Raw genomic sequence first — 19707 nt, forward strand, 5'->3', positions numbered from 1 at the left:
CAAACCAAGGACCCTATGTTGTACCCATCTCTCATAGCAATCTCCACATTGGATTAAAAAAGAACAAAAACTGAAACTCCAAGGAAGGGTAGCCCTGGCCTAAGCACTGGAAAATATCTGTTTCCCAAATATAAAGTGATATGGTCCTTCTAGGTTTATATTCTAGCTGGGAGACAAGGTCACCCGCACCAAGGAGTTTATTGACATGTTATTCAGAATCCAACAAGTGTTCTAAACAGGCCCTAGACATATCTGGTTTTTTCTGGACTATAACTCATAACCCCAAGCTAAGAGATTAATTTTAAACATTCCCTCTTAAGTTCGCCAAATTTAAATGAGAATTTAAGAGATTCTCAGGAGAGTGGTGTGCAATGGCTCAGGATAGTTGGTCCAGGAGCAGCCCAAGATTGACAGCCTAACCTCAAGGAAAAGGGCACAATAAATCAAAAGGAGATACACAGCTATATGTCTGAATAGTACAATTATGTTTGCTCCTTAATAAGTTTTCAGTCATCAATTAAATGTTGAATTACGCTCATTATGCCCTCTTTAAAAATGCAGCCAAATTTAGCTTCCAATTTCAAATTAATATATCCACACAGCGTAGTTAAAATAAAAATATCAAGTGCTTGCAGGCAGTGAACTTCAGTGGAAAATTCACTCATTTGAACCACCTCATTTACGAATAATGTATGATAAAAGATGGGCAGGCCTGTGACCCAGGACCATCCAACGAAGAGCAAGAGCTGGAGCATCACGTGGCCTGGATTGACTCTGGCTTCCCAGTTATCTGACTGCACAATTTACCTAACCTCTTTTAACCTCAGTCTCTCCATCTGTATAATGGATGCCTCCCCTTCCTAATAGGGTCATTGTGATGATAAATTAAAGTTCTCTATCTTACTTATTTTTATTATTTTATTTATTGCAGTAATGGTGATTGAACCCAGGACATTGTGCATGTTAGGCATGCAATCTATCACTGAGCTACAACCCAGCCCTTTTTATTTTTTTTATTTTGAGACAAAATCTCACTAAGTTGCCCAGGCTGGACTTCAAGTTACAATCCTCTTGCCTCAGCCTAAGGGAACACAGGCATCAACTACCTAGCTCAGTTTATATAAAATTCTTAACAGAATTCAGCAGGTAGAAAGTACTCTAAAAATGTTAGGACTTGTTATTGAATTTATTATCATCATATTGTTAATAAATGCAAAAAATAAATGTGACACGAAGTGCTAAGAGACTATAACATGTAGATATACCAAAGATACAGGCATAACACCTTCTAGGAAGCCCACTTCATCCAGAATTATCCAACTAATTCTAGAAACCCAGGTTAGCCTGAGACAAACTCCCCTAGAACACATTATTTGCCAAGGACCTCTTTGGTTAGACTGAGAAAAGCTGTTTTCCAAAAGAATAAAATCTGCTCACATGATATTACATCAGATCTTACTATTAACCTCCAAATGTTTTGCATCCCCAGCACCCTACGACATTAATTGCTTTACTCCTAAACTATGGGAGAAACGGGGGGTGGAAATGGGGTGGAACAATCACACTTAACTCAGAAAACCAGTCCCCTCTCTCTTTCCTGCTAGAAAGAGAAAGATTACAATTTTCTCTAAAATTGGGTTGGCTTCAAATCATACCTCATTTTAGGACCAAAAAGTAACCCGTTGGGAGTGTAGACCTGCCGCATTTGTCGTCACCTTTAAAAGCAAGGACTTGAAAAGGGCTGTTCCCCGTGGAAAACAAGTTCCAATGACAAGGCGGCCACTGATGTAACACAGAGAAAGGGCAGCTTCCGAGGAAGAAACTGGGACGAGGGAGTTTGGCTGGAGCCGTGAGACCCGTGGAGAGCCTCTGGGTATCAACCAGACTGGCAGCCTGGTTCCCAGAGGGGCCACCAAGATAGCACCTGCCTGTCTGACTCCAGGCTTGCCACATCGACCCAGCTTCCCAGCCTCCACAGACTCTCCCTGCTCAGGACTCAGGACTCCACGGAGAGGGAAACGGCTCCAGCCCGTGAAGCCATAGCTTTGCAGGGCCTGGCACTTGTGCACTCAACGTCACAGCCAGCAGGGACCATTGCGACTGAAGAGGCTTAGTTTGATATCGGTCTGCGGGACGGTGGCTCCGGCGGCACTGCCCTTGAATCTTCCAGGTAGGCAGAGTGATGGCTTTTATTGACTTCTCCTAAAAGGCAAGAAGAAGGGATGGAAAGCAAAACAGAAGATGGCACTTTAATTGTGTCACTTTCGAGTGGGAAAGGTCAGAACAACTAAACACCCACCGACAGAGCCGGTAAAGGGGCTCCCCAGAAAGGCAGGAGGAAGTAAAGCGTGGACTGTCCCCCGCCCCCAGCGGAGGAGAGCAGGGGTGAGGAAGAGCATTGGTGGCTGAGCATCCTGTGATGTTCATTTGTCAGTGCCTGTGGCCGCCTTGTTAGAATTCTTACACTTCCCACGCTGCTCTTGTCCCCTCTCATAAGCCAAAGTCCCTGTTATGAGCTCAGGTGGTGTCACTTTTCTGGACATCCCTCTGTTTTCTGTGTGTCCTCAGCCCCATCATTTAGGAGCTCCCTGGGCTCTGACCCACAGGACCGATGTGGGTCACAGGTGCTGGAGGTATGCAGACAGCTATGCTAATTATACCACACCTGTTTCCCCAGGTTAAACTGTTGCTATTGGAAACTGATCCAATGGGGCAGTTGTTGCCCCTCCCCACCAATCATTGGGGCTCAGTCCCTCATGCTGGAGAATAAGGACAGTAAAAAATAAGAGTGATGGGGGGGTGCATGTTATAGCATCTGTACATGGTTCCAGGAAGTTCCCGGAGGCTACAAAGGGGAGAGGTCAGTTGCACCTGCAGAGGAAGATAGTGGTCAAGGAAATATTCCAGGAGGATCTGAGAATTAAGAAAACATTTGCTAATTTCTGGCATTGGAGGTATAGAGACTGGGATAGTCCAGGCAGTTAGATGTCTATGTAAATGGCCAGCCCTCCACTCAGCGTTCTGTAAGTTCCTAAAGATATTTTCCCAGTACATTCATGGTGGCATGCAAAGAAACACCATCATGTCCAATAAAATAGGGATGATTTTCTCCATTTCTCTCAACTCAAGTTCTGTATATCACCAGCTATGTTGCTGAACTGTCAACGTGCTGTTTTTCTTCCCCCTAAATAATTTTTAAACTTTTTTGCCTTCTTTTATCATTTTTGTCCTTTTTTTGTTCCCAGAATCAACCTTTTCTTCTGTAGAACATTTCCTAAGACAGAAGTTTCTCCTCCTGGGTAGCAATTTCCCTTCCTGAAAAATTGCCTAGTCCGCAGCCAGGAAGTAGAGCAGGTTGCCGAGCTCTGTAATTTGTTTCCCATCAACTAAGAATCTTATTGTGATGAATAATGGAGGCCTGTTAATGTTTCCACAAGGTTGTGGACTGTGCTGAGTATCGTGAGGCAGACAACTTTCCACAGCCAAGACATTCTTTCTCCCTTCCACATGGTATAGTTCCTTAAACAGCTTGCAACAGACACAAGAGCTTTAGCAAACAATATTCAAAGGGCTTGAAAAACAAAAATGATTCGTGATATGCCAATAGAAGTTTTACACAGATGTTGATTCCTTCATTCCTATTTAGTTTTTTAAAATGTGTGTGTGTGTGTGTGTATATTTTTAAGGAGGCGACAATATATTAGATTCTTGAGTTTTGGGGTGGATTTGTCCCTGGGTTTGTCAAAGAACAGCCTCGGCTTCTCTGCTTGGCCTGGTTCCTTCTTGAAGGGAGTCTTACTCCCACAGATCCAAAGCACTCTGTCCTGCTGCATTCATCCTGGTTTTAATTTTGATTGCTTTGTTATATTTTTTTTAAATTGACCCAGAGTGAGATGGGTTTTACTCTGTGCAATTCTATGAATTTTAACATGTGTAGATGTCTGTAACCACGCCAGCTTGTAGGAACCCAGAACAGCTTTATCAACTTAAAACCGCCTCTGTGTTATTCTTGTGAAGTCACACACTTCCTTAATCCCAACCTCTTGCAGTCACTGATCTGTGACTACAGTTTTATCTTTTTAAGGATGTCATATAAGCCTGGCGCCATGGCACAAACCTGTAATTCCAGCTACATGGGAAGCTGAGGCAGGAGGATTGCAAATTCAAGGCCTACCTGGGAAACTTAGAAAGACCCTGTCTGAAATAAATAAATAAATAAATAAATAAATAAAAAGGGCTGGGAGTGTAGCTCAGTGGAAGAGCACCCCTGAGTTACAGGCAAGGTATCAAAAAAAAAAAAGTCATATAAATGGAATTATTCAGTATACAACGTTTGGAAACTGACTTACTTTATTTGGCCTGTGCCTTTGATTATACCCAAATGGTTATGTGCATCAAGAGTGCATTCCTTTTTTAAAATTCAGTAATCTTTTAAATTAACAAATAAAATTATATATACATATAATTATATATATACACATATAATTATATATATAATTTTATTTGTTAATTTAAAAGATTACTGAATTTATATATATATATATTTATATATATAAATATATATATATATTTAGGCATATACCATGATCTTTTGATATATGAATAGATTGTAAAATGGTATAATCAAGCTAATTAACATATCCATCACTCACAGAGGTATCATGGTTTTGTGGTGAGAGCATTTAAAAAGTTATTATCTTACCACATTTCAAGTGTACTCTGCATCGTTAATTAGTGGAGCCAGGCACAGTGGTGTATGACTTTAATCTCAGTGCTTGGGAGTCTGAGGTAGGAAAATCACAAGTTCAAGGTCAGCCTGGGCAACTTGGCAAGACCCTATCTCAAAATTTAAAAAGAGCTGGAGTGTCGGAGCACCCCTGGGTTCCACCCACAGCACTGAGAATAATAATAACTCCAGTGGTTCCTTGTATTGCTGCTCCATCTTCTGTCTTGTGGAGGATGACTGTTTATTCTTTCACTTGTGATAGGACATCTGGTGGTTTTACCTTTTAGGGATGGTGAACAGAACAGTTATAAATTTTCATGTGTAGGTTTTTGAGTGAACTTAGGTTTCCATTTCTCTAAGGTAAATGCCTAGGGTTGTGATTATGAGGTGGTGTGGTAAGTGTAACATCACAGAAAACTCTTTTCCAGAGTGGCCATTATCATTTTGCAACCCCACCAGGAGTATGTGAGAATTGTCATGATGGTATTTTTATTAGCTTTCCTCTCTGTCAAAAGTAAAATGTGTGTTTCTGGTATGATACTCTCTTTTGTCAAGTGCTCCTTCTGGTTAATTTCATAAGTCATTTATTTTTTCATTCCCTAATGAAACGGTCCTACATTATCTCTCAGTTAACTCTTCTGTAAAAAGAAGCATAAGGTGTGTTTGCCTGCTTTTCTCAATTCTATTATGGCTTCTTCTTTGGGTCAGGCTGGGTGTGGTTGAATTATAAAAATATCTAAATGATGGGGATATGCATTGTCCATGGACTCATATGATGGTGCTCAGAGTACCAGAGGCTATAGAGAGACCGGGACTGGACCAGGTGGCAAAACCCCTTCATATCATCCACTTCCATTTCTGCTTCCTGAAAGCAGATGCCTTGTTCATTTTTATGTGTGCAAAGAATGCCCCGAAGGTCATATGGATCCCATTTCTCTCTAGCATAGATCCCCCTCAGCAATTCAGAATCCACAGAGGAAATTCTGAGTCTGAACTTTACAAAGAAGCCATATCACACGTGTATTCCGTGTGCATAATTGAGGACTCCAATTCGCCTTGCTCTATTATCTAGAATTAAACATAAAAGACAGTTGATAAATACCACATTCAGTTGAAAACACAAATGAATCAAAATGTTATAGTTTCTCTCCACAGGTAATAATTAACATTCTTGTGAATTTCTCTGTGTGCCACAGAGTATCCTTTAAATGTTCCTCTAGCAGAAAACCCAGTGCATTGGGACATGTACATAGGTAGACCTGGCATAGTGGCTTTGTCTTGGAAGATAACATGGGGGTTCACGGTGGGGAGGGAGTTTGTGTATAAGCTAACGATATGCATATGTGAACATTTTCAGAGCTATATGTCATAGTGGCCCTTACACAGTTTTCGTATGTGAACTGAGGCGAGAGTAAAAATGTATGTGGGAAAGTGAGATGTTTTGATAGTTAACAAGGACAAGGAGAAATAAAAGAATTAAGATGCAATCTGTGGTTTACATAAAAGGTCGGTATAGGACATGGTTCTTTCTTTACCTTCCTGAAGTCCAGGGACTTGGTCCCACTAAAAGCCCTTGAATCCAGGGTCAGTACTCAATAATTAATTGCCAAGCGAACATGCGAGCAAATGCAGACATGGATGAAGGACTGAATGAAAAATAAATGATTTTAAATGGCTTGCCAAAGCATAGGTCGCGTGTCGCTGCTCTCGTCCAAGGAATTTCATTGAAGAGAAGCCAAAGGAATTTCTTGAGAGAAATGTTGCCTCTTCCGATTTCTCTTGGAGAATGCAAAAAATATTTATCAAGTGGTCACATGTGTGACTTCCCTAGGCTCTGTGCAAAGAGAAATCCAAAGAATAAAAACTGTGTCCAATCATAAACCATGGGTGAGTCCCAGAAGCTTATGAAAATGAGCTGTGGTGGCTGACTATGACCAACTGGGGTCATTCAGTATGATGTGTCCATGTGTAGAGGATCTCACACCTGCCAGAGAGATTTAAGGAAGCCATTGGTTTTCATGGGATCCATCTTAAAAGTCTTCCTGAAGGAGGCAGCATTCCACTGATCTTGTTTTTGATTTGCAGTCCCTTAGCAACACTGTCCTTTCTTCTTTACCAGTTCAATTGCTTTTTTGTAGCACCAACTACTCAGATGAATCAGGATTTACCCTGCCTAGGTGAGTCAGAGTCCTTCAGCAAAGATTTTCTAATGCCTCGGATTTGTGATGGCAAGAGAATGTTTTTTCGGGTGGCAGAAAGGGCCACAGGAGATCCTGTTAGTCAGAGTTTGGAAGTGAAATGTGTCATTCCCACTTGGGGAGTTGGGGAGGCCTCTGCCCTCCTCAGTTCCGTGGGGATTTCTGCTTGTGAAACATTTGTTGTCATGTTTGGGTTGCTGCAGGAAGAGAAAAAATTGCTACAGTTTTGAGTGAGAGAGAGTCTTGTGTTGGCCAGGACACCCACAAAAATTTCTTTCTTGAACTTCGATCAACTTCAATCACTGGAAGTTTATCTTAAACCACACCATGCCACAGCCCCTCAGAAACGTGATCATTTCTGTTGGAATTTGGACATCCTCTCAACTCCTTTATACTTACCCTACTTGCCAAGGTATAATTAATTACCTAACCAATTAACCCAGCAACCATGTATGTTGCCTACCAAATGTTCCAACACCACAGATTTGAAAATAGTGTCTTGGCCTTCATGATGCTTACTTTCTGCTACAGAAAGATGATTTTTTTTTTAAATTGGATCCCAACATATACCTAAGAAAGAAAGCAAAAGAAAGAGGATAAGGCAGCTGAAGTTGAATTCCAAGATTACATTTGAGACCTCAGACATCCAAGGAGTGATCTACTAGGTTATCTGAATCCCCCAAGATAATGCTATACCAAGTCAAAGGACCTGGAGCCAAATTCTGCTCGGATAGTTCCCAAATTAGGCAGAGATCAGGGAGGATCCAGGGCCTTGCTTATTTACTTCAGTGTTTTCTTTGAAAACCAGTCTTCAAGGTCAGTGGAAGAGACAGACTCAGGCTGATATTCTGAGCAATCCCGACACACATGCTAGATTTTAAATGCCTTTATTTTTGCTGTTCCTGTGCCTGAATCATTGTTCTTTCTCACAGTGGAATGGCACCCTGCCTTTATCCTTCAGGTCTCTGATCAAATGTCATCTTATCGGGAAACCTTCCCAGACCACACTATTAAAGTGTCAGATAGGCTGCGTTAAAAATGGAAATTATTTTCTCTACCAAATCTGATTATTGCACATGAGAGATGACTCCCTCTCTACATTATGGGATTAAGAATGATCCCATGTGAGGTGATAAATACTAGCATGTTTCAGCAACCCAAGAAGCCCTGAGAAAAACATTGCTAATTCATGACTTAAACCATCTAACTGTGATGAATGACTCAGGACGTCGCAAGCCACTCAACGGTGATTGCAGTGGTAAGGCAACCTGCGAGGCTCATAAAGGAGCCAAAGAAACTCAGAATCCCTGGTTTGACCAGAGGCTTTTCATGCAAAAGGGGGCCATGCTTGGCAGGACCAGCAGCAGCAAAGAAAACCTCGGTCTTTCTTGTGCTAATATTCACAGGTAATGAAAGAATGGATCAAAGGAGAGCAGCTACCATAAGGCACTTCAAGTTGTCCACCATCCCAGGGTTTTATTCCAATGTGTTTAAGCTGCAAGTGTGAAAAATATGCACACTGATTATCTTAAAAACCCAGAGCTACCGCAACTCATTAGTGGAAACTGAACCCCTTAATGTAAGTGGTGTCATTTACCTTAAAAACATCTGGTAGAAAGAAAGTTTTTCAAGTCAGCAAAATAATCAGCTTGGAATCACAGGTTCTGTGTCACCCTTTTATCCACCACCTCAAGAAAGAATTTGCATCTTTGGGCCAAAATAAATAAATAGTGACATTTCCTGAGTGCTCCCTATCTCTAATGCATTTTCTGAGTGCTTTAATGTACCATCTCATTTAGCTCTCTTCACCACGTCAGAACTGTTGTTAACCATCCTTTTATGGAGGAGGAAACAGTGGCCTACAGAAGAAGAGCTCTTCAATATCCTCGATAAGTCCAGAAGCCTTCTGGGGGAAACTGAAGCAATGGATAGCTTAAGGACCTGAGAAGCCCTGGAAATGGTACCATGAACATGACCAAGGAGAAACCTACTTTTCCACTGCAGCACAGAAGGAGCCAGGGATCCAAATGACATTGATTCCTCTTCCTGCCACAAAACCATCAGCTTCTCAAAATGCTAGCTTTGCCAGGTGTGGTGATGCATACCTGTAATCCCATCCATGGGGGAGACTGAGGCAGGAGATCATCAAAGCCAGCCTCAGCAAAAGTGAGGCACTAAGCAACTCAGTGAGACCCTGTCTCTAAATAAAACACAAAATAGGTCTGGGGGTATGGCTCAGTGGTGGAGTGCCCTTGAGTTCAACCCCTGACACCCACCCCACCAAAAAAAAAAAAAAAAAAACCATGTTAGCCTTTCATTCTTGGGTTCAGTTTATTTCTCCAGGTTGTCTGCATCCTGGGTCTCTTCAGGTTGGGACTAGAAGCTTCTTCTCATCTTTCCCTGATCTGCTGCTGGATGCTTGGGCTCATGTTCTGTGCTCCATAATGAGAAGGACCAGGAACCCTGGGAGATGTCTGATCCACTTTAATTTGAAGATAAAAACAACTTCAAGGGCTGGGGTTGTGGCTCCGTGGTAGAGCACTTGCTTGGCATGTGTGAGGCACTGGGTTTGATTCTCAGTACCACGTATAAATAAATTAATTAAATAAAGGTACATTGACAACTACATATATTTAAAAAAAAAAAAAAGATAACTTTCAGGGGCTGGGGATGTGGCTCAAGTGGTAGCGTGCTCGCCGGGCCTGTGTGAGGCACTGGGTTCGATCCTCAGCACCACATAAAAATAAAATAAAGATATTGTGTCTGCCTAAAAAAAAAAAAAAAAAAAGAATATTTAAAAAAAAGACAATTTTTGAAAGAAACTAACAAACAATTATGAACAAAATCCAAAGGGTGCCTTTTCTGACATTACTTGAGCCCCATAATCCTGGGCAACGGGTGCTGCTTCAGGAAGAGCTCAGATATTTGTTTTTCTTGGGTAATTACTTGCCCCCATGTGTGTGTATTCTGAAGACAAAGAAGTGCTCTGACAAAGTCCCAGCAACATGCCCTGTACTTCCCATTACATCAGCTATCACTTGACATGAAGGAGACGCAGCCCAAGGCCTGACATTCAGCTGACTTCTGTTTATATAGTATGGAGAAACTTTTGTTCCCTTGCCCTATAAGGCATGTACCAAGAGAGATTTGGGGAAAAGGTCACCCAGATAGTAAATAATTCTGCTGAGCTTTGAAGTGAAAATGCTCCAGGAACCTTCATCCCGTCCTTGCCATTTAACCGAGATGGCTCAGTCATTCTTGCTGCTAATGAATGGTGCGGATCAGAGTCGGTCCCCACCCTTCTGCTGGTCAGACGCTCCATCGGAAACCAAAATCATATTTCATCTCTGCTTTGGTCCCCTTCCTGGGTTCAAGGGAAAGAATCGCAAATATCTCAAAGAAAGAATAAAGAAAAAAAAAAAAAGAAATGAAATACACCCTGAGGAAAACCTAGTTAAAGAGCTGAAGAATGGCATCTTGATGGCAGAGAATTCTGCCGGGAGGTGTTTTCCTCCCCACCACCCCACAACAGTCTGGTCTTTGAAAAACATATTATCTTTCATGGGTAGGGAAATATCCAAATTATGCCCAGCCTATTTTACAATAAGACCTTGAAAGGCGCTGGGATGAGAGCAGTTTAAATTTTTGATGCAATTCTCTGCTTGGGAAAGTGATAATGCCGCTCAAATAACAGAAAGAGTGTTTTCTGCTACAGTGCGACAATCAACATAACGTCTGGGCATATTAATAATTTCACTCCTAAACTTCTCGACAGGGAGCTCATGGGTCTTAATAGTATTGTCAAGATCCTTAGGGCAATTGAAAAACCCAAAACCATTACTTTCTACTGATAGGCTCGTCTCTCCCAGAGGATGCCCAAATACCTAGGGTAATGTAGATTTATGGAAATGCTCACAGAGGCACTGCTCAGATGGAACTTTGCAATAAAAATCTCCTCTTTAGAAGGGCTCCTCTCCAGTATTTTAAGTGGTCTTGTGTGACTTAGAAAGTATCCAGTGGAGTTGACATTGACCTCAAGTAATCCTCTCCAGATGATTAAGGAAAGCGAAGACTGAGCATGGTGCACCCTCAAGTGATGGGCACCTGTGATGAAAGTCCCTTTTCCTCCCATCCTGCGAGACAACTTGTTCTACGTACGTCAGCAGGATGGTCCAAAATAGGGCGATTATTCACCATTAAATGCTTAAACCCTGAACAGCTGCTGATTCAGTGCCAAATTCAGCATCTTCCTGCGCCCCTCACCACCACAGTCTCTGCCTACACCCCTCTGGGTTTGGACTGAGCTAGGCTCTTCCCCCATCCCTGGAGGATTCAGCTGGTTTTCCAATGTCTTCACCCCCAAAAAATATCAACAAGCCAGACCTGCTTCAGGAAAAGATGTTTTTATTTCTTCAGGGAAAGATAATCTGAAGTTGTAAAAGTTGTGTGCCATCTGAGATCTGACCTTGTTTGGCTCCAGTGCAGCCATGCCACTCACAGATGTCATGGTCTTTAAAAAGTGGAAGGATCAGCACTTGTGTGAAACGTCCACTGTAGGCAAATCCATAGGAACAGGAAGTAGACACACGGCATCTGCCAGAGACTTGGGGTGAAAGGGAAAGAATGGGAAGGTCAGCTAAGGGATGGTGTCTCCTGTGGGGGTAATGAAAGTGTTTGGAAGTTAGACTGTGGTGAGGGGTATACATCTAAGATATATCAAGTATACTAAATATAGTTAATATATGAACTATTAAAGAAATACATTAAAGAAACACTGAAACATTGGCTTTTAAAAGCTGAATTTTCTTAAATTTCAATAAAGCTATTGGAAAACAAAAAAGAAATGGTCAGCACAGCCAAGAACAAAAAAACAAATAAAGACAGAGGGTTCAAAGCCACCTTCTCTCTATGTCCAGCTGTCTCCCCATTAAAGAACCTTTTCAGTGAGGTAAGAATGAGGAGAATTAAGCATGGCCCCTTGTATTTCCAGCAAGAGACTAAAACATTCAAAGGACAGAGGTGGGACTCTGCTCAGATCCCACTCCAGGAGACTCTCCAAATATAACCCGCCCCTGGGGACACAGGTGGTCCATGCATCCATTCAGCTCAAGCCCTGTACCCACCAGGCCCCGTGGCTTTGTGCTGGGGATGTAAAATCAGGACAGGCAGACCCTGTGCCCTGGAGGAGTAGCAGTGAAACGTAGAGCACAGAAGAACCCAAAAATAATTTAAACAAAAAGAGGTGTACACCGTATGCAAAAATGGCACCCAGCAGAGGCCTAAGGACACTACCGTGCAATGCAGGACTCAAGGAGCAAGACTTACATCCCTTGACCTCCCTCCACTCCACCTGCCTCACCTTGAAGATGGAAAACAAAATCTACTTCAAAGGTCATTGTAAGTTTTAAAGAAGATGAAATATGTGGGCTACTCAGCATACAACTGGTGATTATGGAATGGGGGCTGTCATTCCCAGAGGATCCAAGATGTCCCTCCAACTGAGTCGTCCAGAGTACAGGTAGAGCCCACCAAACTTGAGCTTCTGAGCCTGCCCGCGATGGCTCCTTATGACAGTAATTCCCATGCTTCTGCCCCGTGGTGCTGATCTATGTGTCATTGCGAGACACTCGGGATATTTTTTCTCTGAGGTCATAAAGTTGGTATAAGCAAGAGGATGATAAATCTTTCCTTACAAACGAGCACAGCCCTTCCTTGTCTGAGCCCTCTGCTCAGGCTGAGCAGGCCCCTTCCATCAAGGACAGCTCCTGGTGCAGGTCAATGATCCCCCTCTGCCGAGTGGCACCAACCCCAGCTGGAGCAAGCGCTAGGAAATGAGAGAGAAGATAAAATCTGGCTCAGACCTCCATCCCTCCTCCTACTTCCTCCTCTACTGTGAAAGGCTGCAGTGAACTGCAGCAGGGGCCAGAACTGTGAAATACTGCTGGCACTTCACCTGCCCTGCCAAGCCAGCAATGCACACGTGGGCCAGGAGCAGAAAATAAAAGTCCCTTCTATGGGGACAAATCCTTCCCTAGCTGTTAAGGCAGGGAAGGAGGGAGCAAGCTCCCGGTTGGAAGTGCCTGATAGTTAGAGACAAATAAGGAAATCTCTTTCCAAACACTGAAAGAGTCTGGACTTGAACCACCTCCCTCCCCCCTCCCCCGTCCCTCCTTTCCCCAGGGTGTTGGTGAAATGCCTCTGGTCAGAAGAGGGCAGGACAAGCCAGGGCGGAGTGTGCCCTTGGCTCAGCCTCTGACAGACCTAATTGCTGCTCGTCCCTCATGCCACTGGTTATGGGAGCCAGGGACACAGCACAGGGGAGGGCCTTTGGGAAGGCATAAAAAAGAGATTGCACTGCAGTTTGGCTGTTCTGGCCTATTTCTCCTGATTCCAGCAGCCTCAGGAGGCAGAGCAGAGCTTTGAGGTGGGCGATCCCTCCAGTTTCTCTCAAGATTCTATTCTGCCATTTAAGCTGTGTGCAAAAAAAGGAGTCAAGCCAGTTTCCCTTTATACTTGTTATGTACATGTCACCCAGGGTCAGGGTCCTAGTTCTTCCCTGTGGAATGTGCTCTTCCCCCTGTATTTCTTTGCATATGGCTAGGAGAGGAAGAGATGCTGGAATCAGAGAGACAGCTCTACCACTTACTAAGCTGTGTAACCTTTGGCTTGTTACTTAACCCTCTGAACCTTACTTGCTGGATGGGGAATGGGGATGATAAGTGTCCTGTCCCATAACAATGAGTGGGAATACACAAAAGTCATTTATGTTCAGTACTTAGCAGGGAGGATTTCACTCATAGCAACTGTAGTCAGCGTTACCATTGGGTTCTCATTAACAGTGATTGTTTTATTTGTCAAAATGGAACAATTCTGTGTCCCAAGTTTCATTTATGTGACCCCTCAGAGACAGACTTTGGGGACTACCTGTATCAGCACCCTAGGTTATGTCTCTTAGTTCCTCTGACCTTCTGTGGGCTGAATTTGAAGGTTGAAAGGTCTGTATCACAGGGTGGTGATTTTTCTCTCCATCGGTATATATCTGACATCTTCCTCCAAGAGCTACTGTTTCCAAGAGCTAGGAAAAGTGGGGCCCACAGCGTCCCAGGAGATGCTCTCCAGTCTCCTCAGCATCAGGGCTGCTGTGGCTGCTTGCTACGATTATCAATTTCTTTGATTATGCCAAATAATAATACAACATGAGACTCTTTATTAATAGCTTACTATGTACCAGAAATTATGCTCGGCTTCCTATTTACAAATTCTCATCCGATTCTCCAAATTAACCAGATATGAGAAGCAAAATTCCGCATCCATCCCACAGGTGAAGAAACAGACTCAAAAACGAGGTTTGCAGCTTTTCGAGGGACACACATCTGGTGATATGGTCAAGCAGAGATTCCAGCTATCCCCAGCCTGGTGCTCTGCAATACACCCACCCTCCTGGATTCAACCCAGAGGGTGTTTTTCTGAAAAGTCTTCACCCCCAATTCCCTTTGGCTCCCACACAAGGTCAGATTTCAAAAGAGTGCCTTGTGCCAGTTTTCATCAACCGGAGACTCCAAAGTCTCTGCCAACACCATCCCACTTCTAGCATCTCACACTGCTGTCAAGAAGGAACTTGCCCCAGAGAGGTGGGTCCAGAGAAGAAGGCAGAGGGTTTGTGGTTAATTTATCAATGCTTAAAGACCAACCACGGGCACGCCGCCCCCGGCCATGAGTGATTTATTAGCAGTGAGGCAGGTCCCTACTTATGTTTTTTTTTTTTCCTTCATACACTTTATCATTGTTTTTAATCACCAGGAAAAATTGGTGCAGGCTATCAAACAAGACAAGGCTGTCTCAGTTTGTCCCTCCTCCCACTCCATACCCTCACCCTTGGCAACAGCAGACCCAGACTCACTGCCTGCCCGGTCTGTTTACTTAGGCAGAGTACAACAACAATAGCTAATTATTAACAATTTACTTCCTTAGCTCCCCACCCCCAAATTCTTCCTTTATGTTATTTAAAATGTGGGCGTTTGTTGTTTCCACTTGTACTCAAGTAGCTTTGCCACAGTCAACACAAGAACGGATGCAGGCCGCCATCTTGTTTGGAGTGGGCATCGTCGCTCCACAAAGCAATGCTTTATTTTTCTTAGGATTCCATTTATTTTTCTTAGGACTCCAATAGGAATTTAAGCAGGACAAAACACATGGACAACTTTCTTATCAAAGTCAACTGGCACCAAAAATAAATGTAAAACACAGACGCTGGGACCATGCTCCTGCAGGACCAATGGTGGTACTAGCTCTTGAAAGCCCTTCATGTTCAAGCACACAGGAAGCACTGCCCCTTAAAGCCACTCATTTTTTCTAGAATTTTTCCTGACTGTACCTTCTTTGGTATTAAGAACCAGTGCCATCATTCTTTCTTGCTAGGACCTGACACTGTACAGCAACTCAAAATAACTTTCAGGTTCTCCACTCAAAGTAAATAGGTGCCATTCGATAGGTCAGCACCAAGGTTTTAATGACAATTGCCTTTTGCCAACTAATAGCATTCTTATTAGGTGATACAGTGTAAGCATTTATGTTATGAGGTTGTTTGTGATTAAGTTACATTATTATGTGATTTTATGTTTATGTAATGGGAGATCCATAAATAATGTGCACATTAATTAAACCAAATAAACGCAGAACGTAGAGTGGACATGAGGGCTCCTTCATCAAGATGAGTTGCGTGTCCCTGTTTTGCCACAAATGGAAGACATCCAATACTTTGGAGAGGGGCTTTTCATATATTTTGGCTTCTTGGGAAGCAGTGAGGCAGGTTGTCAGTCATTGTATGTATTTTCAAATATGGAAAAACTTCTCAGCCAACAAGTATGTCGGATGGCTGTAATGAAAGCTGATCAAGGCAAAAAGCGCTTGGGACAGTTAGTTATAGCAGAGGGCGTGGCGGCACATTACCCACACTGAATACCAGGTACTCAAGTTATGCTAGGAGCCACCGGCATAGAAGCACGAGGAGTGGAGGACACAGTGGGTGTATCCAGCAGGGATAATAATGGGATGACCCAGGTTGATGGCACACAACAGAAGAGACTCAAGAGCATCCACCTCTACCTGGCTGCTGTTATGAGACTCAGCATTTTGATTTTGATTTTTGTTCTGAAGTCAGGAATTTGGAACACTCCATCGAATATTGACTTTTATTTTTTGATAATATTCAGATTGAGGGCTATTGATCTATTACTTGTGACCTGGATAAGTCAGGTCTAGATTGACTTTTCCTACAAATCTGAGCTCCTAGGAATATGCCATCATGTCTTACCCATCCCTTTGTTCCTGAAAGAAACAAATCATGTTCTATGCACATGGTTTGGGGAGCTTGCCAGCCAGTGGGTAGTATATTAAGCACTTGACATCCATGCTTTCTCTCTGCCTTTCAGAGGAACCTTAGCAGATAGTCTCTGCTATTTTTTCACCTTTTGACAGAGGAGTAAGTTGAGGTAGCATGCTTAGCTTCATGCAGCCAGAAAGTGGCAGACCTCATCCTTGAACCTGGCTCTTGGGATGTTCTGTGCTAACCTCCAGCTAAATACCCCTCCTAGACATTCCCATAGCACTCTGCTGTGGTCTTCTTTGTGTTCTCCCTCCTCCTCCTAGTTCAAACTACGACTATTGGATAGATAGACACATGAGCAAATAGAATCAACATCACTTTGGACATGAGCTATGGTAATAAGGAAAATATCTTCCTGAGGATGCTGGACCATTTGGGGGTTTTGTTGATGTCATTAAATTCATTTGTAGTGCAATAGAACGTTGCTTCCTAGGAGGGTAAAGTTAGTATAGAATTGAGTATTCTCTCATCTTCCCTTCCTCTTCTTTCTCTGTTTCTTCCAGGAAGTTCTAAGCCTTCTCTTTAGAAGAAGAGAGAGAGAACTTGACCTCCTTCGCAGCTAACTGCATTCTATTTGAAACAGATCACGTAGCACCCAAATCAAGCATCCATTCCCCAGGGCACTACCCCAGATCCCACAGCCAGGGGAATTCTGCCCACACACGAGGCAGATGGACAGGGAATGGCCACACAAGCAGGAGCCAAGGAGGGAAGTTAGCTCAGGGTGAATACACAGGAAGCAGGAGGGTCTGCCATCTCATTTAGTGAATTAAATCCCTCCCACGGCCTCTTTGTACTGGGGAGAGTGTGTGGTCTGGAGGGCTGGGGGCTGGGGAGGGGGAAAGCATTCCCACTTCTGTACTGACTCACCCTGTCTTCCAGCAGCAAGTTCCATAATTACCTGACTAATGAGGAGTAATGATACCGCTTGGATGGGAGTTGAGAGAGGGAAAAAGAAAGGCATGAGAATTCATTAACCGCGTGTGAGGGGCTCAGAGAGCATCTCAGGGGGATCATTATTACATCATTCACCCCCTTCCCTGCCTCTTTCCACTAACATGAGACAGACAAATGCTAAATAACCATGTAATAATATATTACTCGACAGACAACAATGCCAGAAAATATAATAGCGTGCCACAGCTATGAAACTCCCCCAAAGATATATTTAAAGTGTCACCGATGCATAATGTAAAACATGAATTACAGGTTCATTTGGAGGGCACGATTGAAAATCTATACGACGGCACCGTGGCATTTCCCACCGGGTTTCAGTTTTAGTTGTCTTTTTTTTTGTAACATTATTCCATAACTTCAGCCCAGAGAGGCAAACTTCAAAAAACTAGTTTCCACCCTATTTTTCTGCCCAGTTTCTGTTGGTCGCGGTGATCTCCAAACCTCGCGTCATTTTGACATGTCATCTTTCCCTCAGGATGCTTGGGCAGGCTTTGCAGGAACCCTAGAATGTAGATTACACCTTTTGGAGATGGAGCCCGGCCACATAAGGAGACAAGTAGTTGAAATTTGTGTCAAATTGCTTGTTTAAATGACTTGAGCCAACTTCTTCAAGCCAGGACAGCAGGGGCTGAGGATTTTAAAAGTTGGCAGGGGCCAAAATGACAAGGCTCAGCAGTCACCTGGTGAGCTGCCAGCCCTGCCTGGAGGCTTCAAAAATTAAAAAAAATAAGATAAACTTTCTCAAAGGACACAAATTAAAAGTCATGTTTCAGCATCCATTAAAGTGAAATTATAGGCTTATTCGCAGAGCAGACCACTTTCGATTTCATTATGCTTAAAGATTTCATCGTGTAGAAGATTGGGGACCGGTTGCTACGAAAACCTCGCACAGATCTGTCTTCTGTAGTTGATATTTACATGGGGATATTCCCCGACTTGGCGATCTCATGTGTTCATTTTTCTTGAAAAGATAGAGGATTTCATTATTTTAAAAATAGGATGCTACTTGAAGGAAGGAGCACAGTTGGAAAACATCTCCCCTGACCTTATGGAGAGACTCGGTCCTCGGGGTTCATCTCTCAGAGGAGAGAAGTTATCAACCCACTGATCGAACTGTGCTCCCGGGAGTATTTGGTTGACTCTCCAAAAAAAAAATTATACATACAAACATTGTGTTTCTGTACATATTTACTTACCTGTTTATCAATTTATTTTGAATTAATTATCAAATCTTGAAAACCTAGGAAATTTTATCCCTAAGTCCAGATCTTCAGCTCTTCTAGCAAAAGGAGAAGTTGAGTCTGCCTTGAGCCCGTGGGCATTTCCATATGGCTACTTGGGCACCCAATGTCAATCACTTCACTGTCCTGCCTGGCCCCACCCCATGTCCTACCATGTTCTTGTTCCTTTTAGAAAGATTAATTTATTATTTTATGCTTAATTGACACAAGAATTATACGGGGTAAAAGCGGGAGTTCATAATCCACTTGAATCAAACCGTGTAATATGATGTATTAAGAACTATGTAATGTTATGAACGACCAATAAAAAAAAAAAAGAATTATACATATGTATGGGTTACAATGTGATGCTTCATGCTTCAATACATGTATACATTATGTAATGATAAAATCAGGGCAATTAACCCATCTGTCACCTCAGATATTTTATCTTCAGGGCAAAACATTCAAAATCTTTTTTTTTTCCAGTATTGGGGATTGAACCCAGGGTGCTTTACCACAGAGCTACATCCTCAGTCCCTTTTTAAAATTTCATTTTGAGATAGGATTTCTCTAACTTGCTGAAGCTGACCTCAAACTTGCAATCTACCTGCCTCAGCCTCCTGAGTACTAGGATTACAGATGTGCACCATGGCCTCTGGCCAAAATCCTCTTTTAATATTCTGATATTTATATGATTATTGACCATCATTACCCTACCATGCAGCAGAACACCAGAACTCCTCTCTCCTAGCTAACTATAAATTTTCACCCATGACCAACCTCTCCCACCTTTATACCCTCTCTCGTCTCTGGTAACCACTATTCTACTTCCTCCTTCCTTCAGTTCAGCCTCTATTTTTTTAAGAATGTGTACAGTGTACAGGTTTACCAGGAAATGGAATGGAAACTTGTCACAGCAATCATCAACCTTGACTCTTGTGTTACTTTTATTGAGTAGTTATACATTCCAAATATTCCACTGGTCATCCCTCACCAACTTGATTTTGCTAACCTCGTTCTTTGTTTGATGCATATGGATAAATGCAAATTAAAGCACGTCATGCATTTGTAACTAACCCTGGGGCGTTCTGCAGTCTTACCTGTGCCTCTGGTTTGTGGATCTCAGGGATTTGGGTTGCAGACGCCCCTCTGTGGGTTTGCAGAGTGCCCGAGGCTGGCATCGACAGGCACTGACAGCTTTCTCTTTCTTCTTTTTCA

General features: G+C 42.8%; 1 protein-coding gene across 4 annotated transcripts in view; it reads left to right on the top strand.

The window, feature by feature from the left end:
- Tenm2 (teneurin transmembrane protein 2) overlaps positions 1–19707 on the top strand; it is an 881534-nt gene that overhangs the window by 596584 nt on the left and 265243 nt on the right. The window lies entirely within an intron of this gene.

Source organism: Urocitellus parryii, chromosome 1 (genome assembly GCF_045843805.1).
Source record: "Urocitellus parryii isolate mUroPar1 chromosome 1, mUroPar1.hap1, whole genome shotgun sequence".
In the NCBI taxonomy this organism is placed as follows: Eukaryota; Metazoa; Chordata; class Mammalia; order Rodentia; family Sciuridae; genus Urocitellus; species Urocitellus parryii.